The 15,648-nt window shown below is 38.7% G+C and overlaps 1 protein-coding gene across 6 annotated transcripts in view; it reads left to right on the forward strand.

The window, feature by feature from the left end:
* Positions 1–15,648, forward strand: part of NOL4 (nucleolar protein 4) — a 410,591-nt gene that overhangs the window by 52,652 nt on the left and 342,291 nt on the right. The window contains exon 2 of one of the 6 annotated variants that reach the window (XM_082699573.1): positions 12,088–12,236. The exons of the other annotated variants lie outside the window; for them this stretch is intronic. The gene's annotated coding sequence lies outside the window, so the exon portion shown is untranslated. The remainder of the gene's footprint in view (positions 1–12,087; positions 12,237–15,648) is intronic. 6 annotated transcript variants of the gene reach the window in all.

The raw sequence follows: 15,648 nt of genomic DNA on the forward strand, positions 1-15,648 counted from the left end.
AAGGAAGGTCAAGGTTGAGAGAAGCATGATAAACTAATAACTCGAGCATTTTCTAACTAAAAGTTAAAATGCAATGAAACTTAACTCTCTTTTTTTTAAAAGATTTTTTATTTTTATTTATTTGAGAGAGAATAAGTGAGAGAGAGCATGAGAGAAGAGAAGATCAGAGGGAGAAGCAGACTCCCCAAGGAGCTGGGAGCCCGAGGCGGGACTCGATCCTGGAAGTCCAGGATCAAGACCTGAGCCGAAGGCAGTCGCTCAACCAAATGAGCCACCCAGGCGCCCCCTTCATTCTCTTTTTAAGTCCTACCTAAATTGTTTTGGCGGCATAATGACTGACAGAGAAAACCTATATGGTTTTGATATGATATGTTTATGATAATTTGCTTCATGGTATTGCTATTTCCTCTTAATGGCTTACCCAGTGCCTGCATCAGTAACCTGTTTAAATGTTTAAAACTAGGTAAATAGAGGGATGCCTGGGTGGCTCAGTGGGTTAAGCATCTGCCTTCGGCCCAAGTCATGATCCCAGAGTCTTAGGATCAAGTCCTGCAGTGGGCTCCTTGCTCGGTGGGGAGCCTGCTTCTCCCTAGGCCTGCTGCTTCCCCTGCTTATGCTCTCTCACTCTGTCTGACAAATAAATAAATATGGAAAAAAATCTAAAACTAAGTAGAATAAGGCATTAGCTGAAAATGTAGCAAGAATAATAACCATTTTCACTGCTACAGAGATGACAGGCTTTATCTCCAGTGGTTATTGACAGTTAATGGGCTATCAATAATTTTGGAATTTTTCTTTTAATTTTTAGTATGTAGATAACACATTTTTCATGAGGTTTGTAATTAACAAAAGTTAATTTTACTCTGGTATTTTCCTAGTGAAGTTATTTGATCCCCGAGCCTTAAAAATAGCTTGAAATGTTAGAAAAATACAAAACCTATCTTCTTTTATTCAACAAAAATATTTGAGCACAGTGGTAGAATAATGGCTTCCAAAAGATGTCCATATCCGGATCTCCATGGCAAAAGGAACTTTGAAGATGTGATTAAAGATCACAAGACAGGAAGATTATTCTGGAATTTCCAGGGGGGCCCAATTAATTCCCAGCATTTATAAGAGGGAGAGAGAAGAGCTAGGGGTAAAGAAGGAGGTGGGAGGACTAAAGCAGAGCTTGGAGTGATGCACTTTGAGGATGGAAGAAGAGCCAGGAGCTGGGAGAGCAGGTGGCCTCTAAAAGCTGGAAAAGGCAACGAAATGATTCTCCCTTAGAGATGCCAGATGGGATCTGAGAAAATTGGTGGGGAGGTAGGCGGCCGGGGGTGGGGCGGGGGGAGAGTGAAAGAAGCAGCACCTACAAAGGCTAAGAAGCAAAGGAGAAAATTGATTAAGAATTGAAAAAGAATGGCATGGCTAGAGAGGAGAATAAGACAGGGAGACTGGTGAAAGACCATGTTAAAGAATTCCTAGGGCCAAACCATGAATGTTTTGGCAGTTTGTATTAACGACCATATATTTTTGTTAGGTGTGTCTTAAGTATAAAGTGTAGTTAAATGTTGTCCTTTGTCCTGTTGCAGAAGTTTCCTTTAATTCCTACTTTTCTGAGAATTTTTATTAGGAATGAATGTTTGATTTTTCAGGTACCTTTATTGTGTTATTGGGCTGAACATATGGTTTTTTAATTTGTTGATATCATGGATGACATTGGTTTTGAAATGTTAAACCAACCTTGCACTCTTGTCTCCCACAGTGTTGACATGGTATATCTTTCTTCATCCTTTACTTGAAAACTATTTGTGCCTTTAAATATAAAGTGCTTTTCTTATAAGTAGCATATAATTGGGTCTTGTTTTTTAATCCATATCTGCCTTTAAATTAGGTATTCACTAGAATATTTATATTTAATTTGCTTAGGGTTAAGTTTATCATCGTGCTATTTATTTTCTATGTATCCAATCTCTTCTTTGTTCTCTTTACCCTTTTTCTGCATTTTTGAAGTAATTATATATTAGCAGTTCCTTTTAGAGTTTATAGTGTACATCTTTAATTTATCAAAGCCAGCCTTCAAGAATTATACCACTTGTATAGTTTGAGATGCTAATAATAGTATATTTTCAATTTCCCCTCCTGACTTTCATGCTATTGTTATATATTTTCCTATAGATATATGATAAATCCAATGATACATTATTATGTATTTGGTTCAGATATCAGTGATCTGTAAAGATACTGACATAGTAAGAAAATTATTCTAATATGTTTACCCATGTGGTTACCATGTGTGGTGATCTTTATTCCTTTTCATAGATCCATAATTCCATCTGGTATTTCCATCTGTCTGAAAGACATTTCTGCCGGGAGGATAGTAACATTTCTTGTAGTATATGTCTGTTAGTATTGAATTCTTTTGGATTTGTATGTCAGATAATATACTTTGCCTTCATTTAAAAAGATATTATGATTATTCATACAAGTCTATAGATTTCAACATCTCATTAAAAAAAAAAAAAAGATTTATTTTGGTATTTTAGAGAGAGAAAGCATGAGCCAGGGGGAGGAGTAGAAAGGGAGGGAGAGGGAGAGAGAATCTCAAGCTGTCTCCATGCTGAACACAGAGCCCAGTGTTGGGCTGGCTGCCAGGACCCTGAGATCATGACCTTAGCCACAATCAAGAGGCAGACCCTTAACCGACTGAGCCACCCAGGTGCCTCAAAATCTCATTTTTTTGTTTTCTATTTACCTTGCTCTTTAAAAATTTTTATTTTTATTTTTTCATTAACATATAATGTATTATTTGTTTTCAGGGGTACATGTCTGTGAATCCTCAGTCTTACACAATTCACAGCACTCAGCATAGCACATACCCTCCCCCATGCCCATCGCCCCGCCACGCCATCCCTCCCATCCCCCTCCACTCCAGCCAATACTCAGTTTGTTTCTTTCTTTTTTTTTTTTTAAAGATTTTATTTATTTATTTGACAGAGAGAGATCACAAGTAGGCAGAGAGAGAGAGAGGAGGAAGCCAAGCTCCCTGCTGAGCAGAGAGCCCGATGTGGGACTTGATCCCAGGATCCTGAGATCATGACCTGAGCCGAAGGCAGCAGCTTAACCCACTGAACCACCCAGGCGCCCTACTCAGTTTGTTTCTTGAGACCAAGAGTCTCTTACACCGCTCTTTTTTAATGTTCTCTTTCCTACTGACCTTGACATTTTAAATTATTTTTTTTACTCACCTTTCCCCTTTAGTGACTCGGAATTTATGCACTAAATTTATCTTAGTTACTGCCATTTACATTTGATCATGCATAATTATTAAATTCTACCTCTGGACCTTCCTGCCTTCCATCTTGGACATGAATTACAATCTTTTGTTATCAAGGGTTTGGTTTATAGTCTTTTTTCTCTTGAACTCTAGAATGTAGATAGTATTATTGTTCTTTTATAAAATTATTTAATTTATATATTACATATACTGTATATTTATCTTTATTTCATAAATCATTTTGCTTTTACACTCATCTTCAAATTCACTAGTTTCTTTACATGTTTCTTATTCCAGTCTGTTAGGCTTTTACTCTGGACACGTTTTCTTCCTTGAAATTAGTGCTTTAGAAGTTCCTTTAGTTAAAGTTCTGTGAGTGGTTAAGTTTCTTAATTTACCAATTGAAAATGTTTTTATTTAGACCTGTTATTTTAACTTTTAAACCCTTTTTTTTTAAATTTTATTTATTTATTTGACAGAGATCACAGGTAGGCAGAGAGGCAGTCAGAGAGAGGAGGAAGCAGGCTCCCCTCTGAGCAGAGAGCCAGATGCGGGGCTCGATCCCAGGATTCTGGGATCATGACCTGAGCCGACAGCAGAGGCTTTAGCCCACTGAGCCACCCAGGTGTCCCAGTTAAATCCTTTTTAAAAAGTCTGTTTATTTTCCATATTACATCATACCATCCTGTTGAGAATTGTGCTGTCACTCCTATTGTCCTTTCTTTGTAGATATCTCTTTTTTGAAGGTGTTTAAATCTTTCTCTTCCGATGGTATTGTACATATTCACTATAATGTATCCAAGTGGAGATTTAAAAATAATTAGGCTTGGGCACCTGGGTGGCTTAGTCAGTTAAGCATCTGCCTTCCACTTAGGTCCTGGGATTGAGTCCAGCATGTAGCTCCCTGCTCAGCGGGAAGCCTGCTTCTCCCTCTGCCCCTCCCCTGCTAATGCTTGCTCATTTTCTCTTTCTCTCTCACAAAAATAAATAAATAAAATCTTTTAAAAATAGGAAAACTAATTAGGGTTTCTAATACACAGTCTTGGATTTCTGAATTAATGACTTTTACCAGTTCTGGATGTGAAGATATTACCCCACATCGGTATTTTGTTTTGTTTTCTCTATCATTCCTTTCCCTCTAGTTCCTTGCACTCACAAATCAGCTTTATTTACCCTACTTTGCCAGAATCCAAGGTTTAGTTTCTTCCTCTGGCTCCCTTCAATCCCCGGAAACTGTAGGTTCCCGGTATAGGCAATTGCCTCCAAATAAGCCCAAGCTTGCTTTTCTGTTATAACTCACTTCTCTGTTTCTGTTTGCTCTTTCTTTTAAATTTAATTTTTGGGTCCTTGGGGGTTTCTCATACTTATGTATATGCTGAATAATATATTTATAATGTGTATACATGTGAGGGAGAGAAAGAGAATAAGTTGGCTCAGATTTTCATTTTATAAAGATACTTTAGGATACTCTGAGAAGAATAAACCGTAGGTGTCAAAAATGAAACCAGTAGAACAAGTAGTAAATTGAATAAGTAATCCAAGCAAGAGATACAGGTGTCAGCAGATTTAAGAATGGCTTAATAGTTATGCTAAGTAATTGGATATGTGGGAGGTGTAAGAAATCCAAGATGACTTAAAGTGTAACAGCACTTTATATACAACTGTTCCATAGCTGTTCTGTAACAGCTTGATTGTACAAATGTATAAGCTTTAGTTAATATTGTTCTGTTTCTTTAGTGGATATTATTATACACCTAGATTTTCTCATAGTCCAATTTAGATGAGGTACCTCCAATATTGGGACTGTGGGGAAATGAACATAGACAAATTTTTTGTGTAATCTACTTTCTATGAAAAGACAAACATCTTTCAATGCCTCCTGGCTTGCTTCTGACAGACTCTGTTTACTCCAAATCTAGGTGTAAGATCCATCTTCTCAACTGGCATGCCCTATTGTAGTGGGAATTATAGGGTGGCTATTTTAATGTTTTTTTTTTTATTGTTTTATTAATATCTTTCTGTCAAACACTTTAACTACAACTTGTGAATTAGTTGGTATCTCCTGGCCCAGGTAAGCTATAATGTAGTTATATTCTGATAGATCAGTGGATTAAAAACTGTCAGCTTTCTATCATACGAAGCGTTGGAAGTTTGACAGTCTTATATTGAGGTTAATGAATATTTTAAATGTAAAAATCTCTTCTAATATAACATTGTTTAGTGAGGAAGCTAGAGATGCACATACAAGTTTCTCTGGCTCTGTATTCTGTGTTAAGAATCTCTGAAACATTCCCAACCCTTGGAAAACCATATTTTGAAAATTTTCATTCAGTCGGCTTCTTTTTTTCCTAGAAAGATTTTAGACGTTGAAAAGTGTTTGTCACAACTAATAGATTTAAAAAAAAACCTTATGTTTTTAAAAGTGTAGACATTTATCAATTTAAAAATATTTAATGTTTATTATTATTCAGTTAATACCTGCTTATTATAGATTTCCTTGAAAAGTAAAGCAAAAGAAAGAAAAAATAACCTCAGGTTCTATTATCTTGAGACATCTATTAACAAAAATTACATAGTGAGTATATGATACATGTTTCTTTCAAATCATTTCTTTATATACTTTTTTTCCAGTTTTCTCAATTCTAATGTACACTAATATTAAATGGTCAGATAAGTATTCATTTTGAAAGCTTTAGTTAGCAGCTCTGTGTTATATTCTATATTCAAATGCCCCAGAATATACTGTACCTTGAGAAAAATGGCACAATACTTGAATATGCAAAGATTGAGACCTAGCTGAAAGCATGCCAGACCTGCTGAGGGCTAATCATGCCATGTGAAATAATAGAGTGAGCAGCTAGGCCTTTTCAGATGACAAAAGCAGCAGTCTACCAGGCCAAAATCTTTTCTGTTTGCTTCCTATTCCTTTAAAACTCTACCACTGGACTATGGGATACTCTGATCATGAGCCTTCTTTTGTCAGATCCGGATGACATAAAGTGAGATATTAAACTTTAGTCCATATACATTCTATGACTTTTATAGAACTCTATCTCCCAATTGAAATATGCATTTGTCATTAATCAATGTGGATAAAAAAGGAGCTAATTTGGCACTTGAGAGCATGGATAAAATCCTCAGGGAGATAGAAACATCTCTGCCATAATAGAAATAGCTTTACAGTTTGGAAGATGATTAAAGCTACATTGTCTTTATTAACCTCTTACTGTATCACATTTAAAGTGAACCTTTTTTTTTTTAAAGATTTTATTTATCTATTCGACAGAGAGAGAGATTACAAGTAGGCAGAGAGAGAGGGGGAGGTAGGCTCCCTGCTGAGCAGAGAGCCTGATACAGGGCTTGATCCAGGACCCTGAGATCATGACCTGAGCCCAAGGCAAAGGCTTAACTCACTGATACACCCAGGTGCCCCTGAAGTGAACTTCTTTATAAAAAAAAAAAAAAAAAATCATTTAAAAAATCATCTTTGGAAATAACTGCTCTATAAAATTGAGTATTTCAGTGCAAATATAACAGTACATACCTGAATTAACAATCAGATAACACTTCAGTTTGCATTGTAAGGTATATATCTAATCTCAAAACCCTAATAAAAAGATCTTCTATGTTTTAGTACTGAATTTATTTAGTATTCAAATATGTATGCATATATACATATTACTTAAAAATTTCTTAAGCAAACTATTAAATCTAATTGACAAATGCTGTTCATTTCCCTATGAATTTACTCCAGTTGCAGATTATCTTTGCCCTAAGTGCTAAGTAACCAACAATTACTGAACAATACACTGATACATCAAGCATCTCCAAAATATTTGGAAAAATCAGTGCTACAATGCATATTCAGCGACACATGTATTGCTTTCAAATTCATTTTCAAAATTTGTGGCTCTTATTTAAAAAGTAATACTAAAAGCTTCTATTATGAAAAGTCCTGGTTATAGCAATAAAATACTATTTTATAGTCTTTTAGAGTATTTTATAGTTCAAGAAGAGAGCTATTTTATAGTATTTTATAGTATATTATAGCTCAAGAAGAGAACAGGTCCTATTGCAAACTATAGAAAACTATCCTGAAATTTTCAACTAGAAATAAAAATAGCTTCTTTTTTATACACCTAAGCAATAACTATTTTTCCTTTTAAAATCGTGGCACCTTTTGAAATCAAGGCAACAGTCCCATTGATTTAGCTACCAGAAAAGCACCATTCTCCACCTGTGATCACTTTGCTCCAGTTAATAAACACATGATTTCAGTTCTTTTAGGCTCTGGACAAAAATCAGTTTCTGCATGTAATTTTGAATCATTGGTCACAGGTCCCTCTAATGGACAGTTTACCCAGCGGGAGGTGGCATCACTCTGCCTGCTGACAGCGCCCCCTCCCCGGCACCCCTCTCGCATGGGAGGCCCCGGCAAGTGGAGCTGCTGACCTGGGAGAAGGCTGGGGTCCCCTAGGGTCCCTGGCTGCACTAGCCACCTTTTACTGAGTAGCTCCGAAGGAGCCTACCCTTCGCTCCTCCAAAGACAAGGAAGGGCAGGAGAAAAAGAGCGAGGACTCGGTGTCCTAGTCCTTGGGCATAAGCCTAGGTGGGCATAAAGGGTGGGCGCCGGGTGCCGTGGGTGGGGGCTGGGAAGCAGAGGGAACGGGGCGGGGAGTGGGGGGGGGGCAGACGGCCCACAGGCAGCGGGAGCTCCCCCCGGAGGGCAGCTGGACTCTAGCATGGGGTGGGGTAAGCTTCTATGGGGCTCTCTCGGACCTTTGGAAGGTGGCCCGCAATCCTAGCGCCTCAGGCCGGGAGGAGAAAGCAGACGCCTCTCCAAAGTGCCGGGAGGGTGGGGGGCTGAGCCTTCTCCCTGGCAGCGGTCGGTCCTGGCCGGGTCTCCAGCCCCCTGTGTCTGCTTCACGAGAGCACCACTGGGCCCAGCCGGCTAGTCGAGATCTCTCGGATCTCACCCAGTCCTCACGCTCCCAAATTCGGGGGCGGAGAACGCCGGAGGGACTAGGGCCGTGGCCGTTGCCCGGGCAACAGTGCTGCGGGCGGCAGACGCAGTGGAGGCTGGAGCTCGGAGTGAGTGTGGTTGCAGGACCCGCCGGGAGCCCAGCGGGGCGCGAGGTCGGGGGAGGCGCAGCGGGAGCCGGGCGGCTGCGGGGCGCCCCTCTCACCGCCACCCCTCCGTGTTGCCATGGAGACTGCCGTGGCCGCCTCACCTGTACGGCGCGGCCTTGGAACAGCAGCTCCCGGAACCCTCCTTTGCCCCAGCGCTCTCTTCCAGGAACTCTGATCCGGCACCTGCCTCTCTGCTCGCCTCCCACAAACACGATAGAAGAGGGCTGACTTCCAAAATTCACCCAGGGTTGCTCCACCACGTCTTTCTTTATTCGGTTTTCCACCCAGACTTTTCTGTATCTTGCTGTTAACGGTCTGGAGGATGAAAAGTGATTCCTTTAAAATACCTTATTAGGCAGAACACTGCCCTGGACAAAATCTAATTATCAACAGAAGGAGATTAAAAAAAATTGTTTTTTAATTTTTAAATTGCAGTGGCTATGTAAAATTCCTACTTCTCATTTATAGTATATGGATAATATAAGAACATCCTTTTGTTGAAGTTAACCACTTTTTGACAAATGAGTGGAGTAATTATGTGGGATATCTGGGGACATAATAGAGAAAGAATGAGCTGTTCAGAAGCCCCTTCCCTGTTTTTTCTTTTTTCCCCCAGTCTGTATGCCAATCCAGTGCTAAAATGTCTCATTTCTGGGCTCCATTCCATTCATGTTTGAAATCAGTTTTTGGGTTTGCACAGGGGGTGGGGTTGGTTATTTTAGCATGGATCTGCCTTTGAACTGGGGTGGGAGGGTAATTAAATACCCTAGAATATTTACACTTTGTTCAGGTTCAAGATTTAGTGCATGGATGCGTCTCTGCTGACTGACGTGAATGCACTTAGCAAGAAGGACTTTCCCTGATTAGAGCAAGTTGAGGCATCTGTGATCTTGAATTGCCAACCATACCCTGGCAGGCTCTGTGAACTGCTGTTGGTCTCAACCCCTTGCTTCTCAAATTTCTTTTCTGTTTAATGTGTATATGGTACAGCTTTCATTCTCTGAAAGCACCCTGGTAGCTTTTGCTACTGATAATCATGAGTTTCCTTACATAGTTCTGCAATTTTGAATAGACTAGCCTTTTCAACTGACTTTAATACTACCTCTTTAGAAAATTCCAACAATGCAGGATAACTATTTCTTCCCTAAAGCTGATAGTTGAAGTACTTAATAATTTAGTTTTGTCATACTTTCTGTGTCATGGGGTTTTCAAAGCCACTAGAAAAGATTTTTATATAGCCCAAGCCCTAGGTAAAGCTATTAATTTGAAACACATTTTCTTCAGTTTCCTAATCTACTTGGTTGCATCTTCTCCCAGGGGTCACCAGGATTTCCTAAACACCAACCATGAATTCCCCCTTTCATTTGTCATCCTAATTAACTTCTCCTAAGAATTTGACCCTCTTGATTTAACCTCTCATCTTTCTGGAAAATCTATCCCCATCTTCTCCTGGCGCTCTGATCTCCTTAAAGGCTTTTCCTCATGCTTTACATTTGTCCTCCTTTTTTTTTTCTTTTAAGATTTTATTATTTATTTGAGAGAAAGTGAGAGAGCAAGAGCATGAGAGGAGGAGATGGCAGAGGGGAAGAGAGAAGAGGAGAGGGGGAGGGTCAGAGGGAGAAGCAGACTCCCTGCTCAGCAGGAAGCCTGATGGGGGCAGGGCTCCATCCTTGGACACCAGGATCATGACCTGAGCAGAAAGCACAGGCTTAGCCCACTGGGCCAGCCAGGTGCCCCGTCTGTCCTCTTTCTTCTTTCATATTGCCTGTCAGTTTTCTGCTTTATCCACTTGGCTTATTTTCTTGCGCCTTCTCTTTCACACCCATAGCTCCATCTGCCTTGTTATTCTCTTGTTTTCCAAATCTGCATGATCTTGTCCAGATTGTTCTCGGAATGCCAGACCTACCTACCTCATGGACATTTCCACTGTACTTACCTTCAGGCATCTCAAATTCTACCTCTCTCTCATTGAACTATGTTCCTTTTCAAAACTTGCTTCTCCTACTGTATTTCATCTCTCCATTAGTGACCTTACTATCCCCCCAGTTTCCCAAGATAAGAAACATGGAGTCACTTATTGGTCTTGCATTCATCTCATCAAATTTATTATTGGTATCTAGCGTGTACCAGGCACCCTGTCATGAAGGTTCATTCTAGTAGGAAAGATAGACTACTACTTTTATGACCAAGTATCAAATTGCAGCTCTTTAGAAAGTCTGCTACAGAAGTAACCAGGCTGCTGTATGATAAAGAAAAGTTCTTGTGTTGAGATGAGGATGAGAAGAAGCCAAATATTGAAGTTGATGGAGAAAGAACAGGTCAGGCAGAGAGACTAGCAGTCATCAAGATCCTGCGGTAAGGAAGGGCTTCTTGTATTCATGGAATTGATATAAAAAGCAATGTGCATGGTGAGAAGGAAAGTGAGGAGCAGGGTTAGGGTAGAAAGGGAAGGAGGGGTCAAATTTTGTAGGATTTGAGGAGCTCTAATAAGGAGTTTTATCCTGTGTCCAGTGGGAAGCCATGAAATGTTTTTAAGAAGAGTGATATGAGCTGTGTTATAATTTAAAAAGATTATTCTGGCTGTGGGATGGAGAATGAATTAGAGGAGGTGACAGTTTAGAGATGGAAAGCAAATTAAAGATAATATAAGTGTTAGTGATTGGAAGATTAGTGATGACAGGGAGCTAGGTAGAAGTGGAGAGGGAGATAAGTGAACTGACATGAGGTATTTTCAATAGTCTTTGTCACTCACATTGGGTCTCAATTTCATGTCTGTCCTTAGAGTGCACCATGCCCTATGGGACTTTCCACATCTAGGTACTCCCTACTAGATCCTAATTGTTATGATTCTTATTCTTTTATGACCTTAACTGTCAATGATTCATGAAGGCTGGCAAGGAGAATGTAGAAAACAATAGGTAAGAAAGAAGCTCTAGAATCAGGCTGCCCTGGTTTATGTCCAAGGTCCATGACTTATTAGCTCTGTCACTTTGAGCAAACTGCTTAAACTTTCTGCTATAGAATAGTAATAATAGTGTAATATTTATTTTCAGAATTTACAGGGATCAAATAATGCATACAGTATATAGTGTAAGTCAGTGTTCAGTAGATGTTAGATGATGTTGGCCCTGATGATGACAGAGGACTTGAAGTCTCGTTCAAATAAGGGTTTTTTTTTTTAAGATTTTATTTATTCATTTGACAGAGATCACAAGCAGGCAGAGAGGCAGGCAGAGAGAGAGAGAGGAAGGGAAGCAGGCTCCCTGCTGAGCAGAGAGCCCCATGCCAGCCTGGATCCCAGGACTCTGAGATCATGACTCTAGCCAAAGGCAGAGGCTTTAACCCACTGAGCCACCCAGGCACCCTGTGAATAAGGATTTTAATGAAACTACTTGAGGAAGGTTCTGCAACCTTTACATCTAACTTCTTTATAGGTGGGTTAAGAACCAAGAAAGGAAGGGCATTGTGGCTAATCTTGAGGGTAGGAGGAAATGGGGAATGTTTCAACAATCTTAGAGTTACTGCTCCTCAAATATCCCTTCTCGGGAAGATTCTCCTTGAAGGGTTTTCTGTTCCTTTCTGATAAAATATATATATATATATATATATATATATATATATATATATATATATATATATATATATATAACTTTCCTTAAGCCTTTGTTTTGTCCTAAAAAAAATTATTTATTTGACAGAGAAAGAGACAGCAAGAGAGGGAACACAAGCAGGGGGAATGGGAGAGGGACAAGCAGGGAGCCTGATGCAGGACTCAATCCCAGGACTCTGGAATCATGGGATCATGACCTACGCCTAAGGAAGAATTGTAACTGACTGAGCCACCCAGGTGCCCCTGTTTTGTCATTTTATTTTTTCTGGAGTGATCTGAAAAGAAAATGAATATGGAGTTGTTAATCATGGCAAGAATGAAAAAAGCCTCTAAGTTGGGGGAAATTGGGCCTTGCTGCTACTTGGTATGATCATTATAGTAAAAATGAATTCCAAAGTAAACATTCTTCAGTAATTCAAAACTTTCATTTTCCTAAGTTTCCATCTGTCAATATTGACTGCATTTTATCCCATATTCATTGTCCTTCATAAATGGCCTGTATCCCATATTTTTCTTAATCTGTTTTCAAGTCTTCTCAGTAGTGAATAGATGAATCAAACCTTTATAAAGTATCTCTCTCATCTTTTTCCTTTTCTTTTTATTATTATTGCCCTCTGTCTAAACTCAGATCTCATTGTATATATACATACATTATCAGGAAATATATACATTATCCTTTTAACATTTCTCTGCTTGACTCATATTCATGGCAGATGAATTTTCTCAAAGCACGGAACTGTTCTTGCCACTCTCATTCAAAAAATTCAAAAGCTGTTCACTGAGAAGAAAGTTACAAACTAGCAAAGAATTCATATTCAGGCAATCTATAGAACACGTATAAGTTAAAAAGACCACCCAAGAGAAAGATGATAGGCAGTTAAGAGAGATACTCAACAAGAATAGCTCTCCAAATGACTAATAAATTTAAGAAAGGGTCCTCAACCTGAGTAGTCATCGGAGGAATGAAAATTAAAACTACTAAGTAGTCAGCAGACAAATGAAATTCACAACGGCCAGAACAGCTACAATGAAAAAAGAATGATATTCCCATGTGTTGGTGAGAATGTAGCTTGATTGGAATGCTCCTGTACTGCCAGGGGAACAGTAAATGATACAGCTACTTGGGAAGAACTATTTAGCATGAGCTACAGAAGTCAAACATAAGTATGTTCTATGAAGAAATTCTACTCCTCTGGTATATAGCCAAAACAAATGAATAATGGATGTACCAAAAAACACAAGGAAGTTGTTATAGCAGAGTTATTTTTAATAGCTGAAAACTGGAAACAACTCTAATGTTTATCTTGAAGACAATGGTTAAATAAATTACGGCATTTTCCCAAGAAAGGGGAACCCTGTCTGTTGGTAGGAATGCAAGGAATGTCCAGGCACTCTGAAGAACTGTATGGAGGCTCCTCAAAAAGTTGAAAATAGAGCTACTCTATGACCAGCAATTGCACTACTAGGTATTTACTCCAAAGATACAAATGTAATGATCCAAAGGGGCACCTGCACCACAATGTTTATGGCAGCAATGTCCACAATTAGCTGAACTATGCAAAGAGCCCAGATGTCCATCACCAGATGAATGGATAAAGAGGGTGTGATATGTGTATACAGTAGAGTATTATGCAGCCATCAAAAAACGAAAGCTTGCCTTTTGCAACACTGTGGATGGAACTAGAAGGTATTATTCTAGGCAAAATAAGTCAATCAGAGAAAGACAATAATCATATGATTTCATCCATATGTGGAATTTAAGAAACAAAACAGAGGAGCATAGGGGAAGGGGGGAAAAATTAAACAAGATGAAATCAGAGAGGGAGACAAACCATGAGAGACTCTGCTGTAGAAAACAAAATGAGGGTTGCTGGAAGGGAGGGGGATGTGGGAATAGGGGACCGGGTAATGAGCATTAAGGAGAATGTGGGATGTAATTAGCACTGACTGTTATTTAAGACTGATGGATCACTGAACTCTAGCTCTAAAACTAATAATATTCTATATATTAATTATTTAAATTTAAATAAAAAATTATGGCATATTCTGTAATGGAGTACTGTGCAGCAGTAAAACATTAAAAAATCCTGCCACATACCACATATTTGAATCCCACAAACGTAATGGCATGACAAGATAAGTAACATGGATCTACATAGAAAAGTTAGGTCATGGTTATCTTCAGGGAGGTGAACAAAGTTGGTGATTGGGAAGGGCATGAAAATGCTGGTGGGAGAGCTGAAACTTAAATTTGAGCTGAGTGATTCTGACATGGGTACATTTATACAAATTTAGCAGGCTGTATATTTATGATATGTGCATTTTTATTCTATGCTCTATTTTAAAAAAATACTTATTTTTAAAAAGGCTTCTCATTAGCTACCATATGAGGTCACTGTCCCCAGATGGGTATTCGAGCGTCCCCCAACTGGACTTTACACCACTGCTTTTCTGGCTGTTTCCTTGTTTCATCTTGGTACCTGTCCTGTTTCTGTCAAATCTGACTAGTAAATGAGGCAGAGGTTTCCATTTTTTCATATTCCTTGTTTTTTTTTTTTTTTCTTTTTCTTTTTAAAAATGGAACCATCTGAATTTCAGCAGGATACCTGACTGCATTTGACCAATTTGCTGACTACATATTCTAGCTTTCTTTGTTGGTGTGGTCCTACGGTGAAGTTTGGACCAATGCTGCAAAGAGTGCAACTTGTTTCTTAGACTGCCTTTCACTTTTACTTCTGGCTGGCAACCAGTGAAGTTTAGAGAATCCTTGTCACCTGTTTCTGATGGCAAAACTATTGTGTTGGCCAAACCACTGACTGTTAGGTGGGAGGGAAATGCATTTCTATTTATTTAAGTTACACTATTTTGAGAGCTCTTTATTAGAATATAATGTCTGTCTTAGCACACTTGATATTTTATAAACATTGTGATTCATATGTGCCTCTGTGTTTAGTGAGGCTAGTTTTTCCAGAGATGCCCTGATCCTAGACTTCTTCTACTGAAAGGATCTCCATTCTGCACCATATTCATTATTTATTCCCTTGCAGTGCATTCTGTGGTCTCTATACGTGACCTTGGAGAATGTATGAATTTATCTGAGTCCCAAATGCCCCCCTGTGAAATGAGAATGATAGATGACTCTTAAGAAGATTAAAAGGTGTAATACATGTGAAGCATTTAGCACAGTCTGGGATACAATAGGAAGCACTCAACAAATAAAAGCTTATTTTCACATAATGGGTTTAATATACATCATGACATTAAAGAATTAAGTAAAGGCATAGCATCAAAGATTAGTGTGTGTTAGAGGTAGATATGCAAGTTAAGGGTCTTTTAAAATGGGCTCATCTTGCTTTATGATTCTAGGCCTTCTAGAAATCTGTGATGATTTCTTAAATATTGGAAGTCATGCAATGTGAACATAAATATACTCTGTAACTACACATTTCTACTCTTAGTCATATGTCCAAAAGAAATAAATAAATGCATGGATATACTAAAAATATGAAGAGAATATTCACAACAGCCTTATTTTCATAGACAAATGGAATTATTTTTAATAGACAAAATATCTATGTTCCTAGATACAGAAGCAAAATTCTTAATTTTGGCATTTATCTTTTAACTATTCCATACTTCTCTTTCCTCT

Source organism: Mustela nivalis, assembly GCF_964662115.1.
Source record: "Mustela nivalis genome assembly, chromosome: 14".
NCBI classification, from domain to species: Eukaryota; Metazoa; Chordata; class Mammalia; order Carnivora; family Mustelidae; genus Mustela; species Mustela nivalis.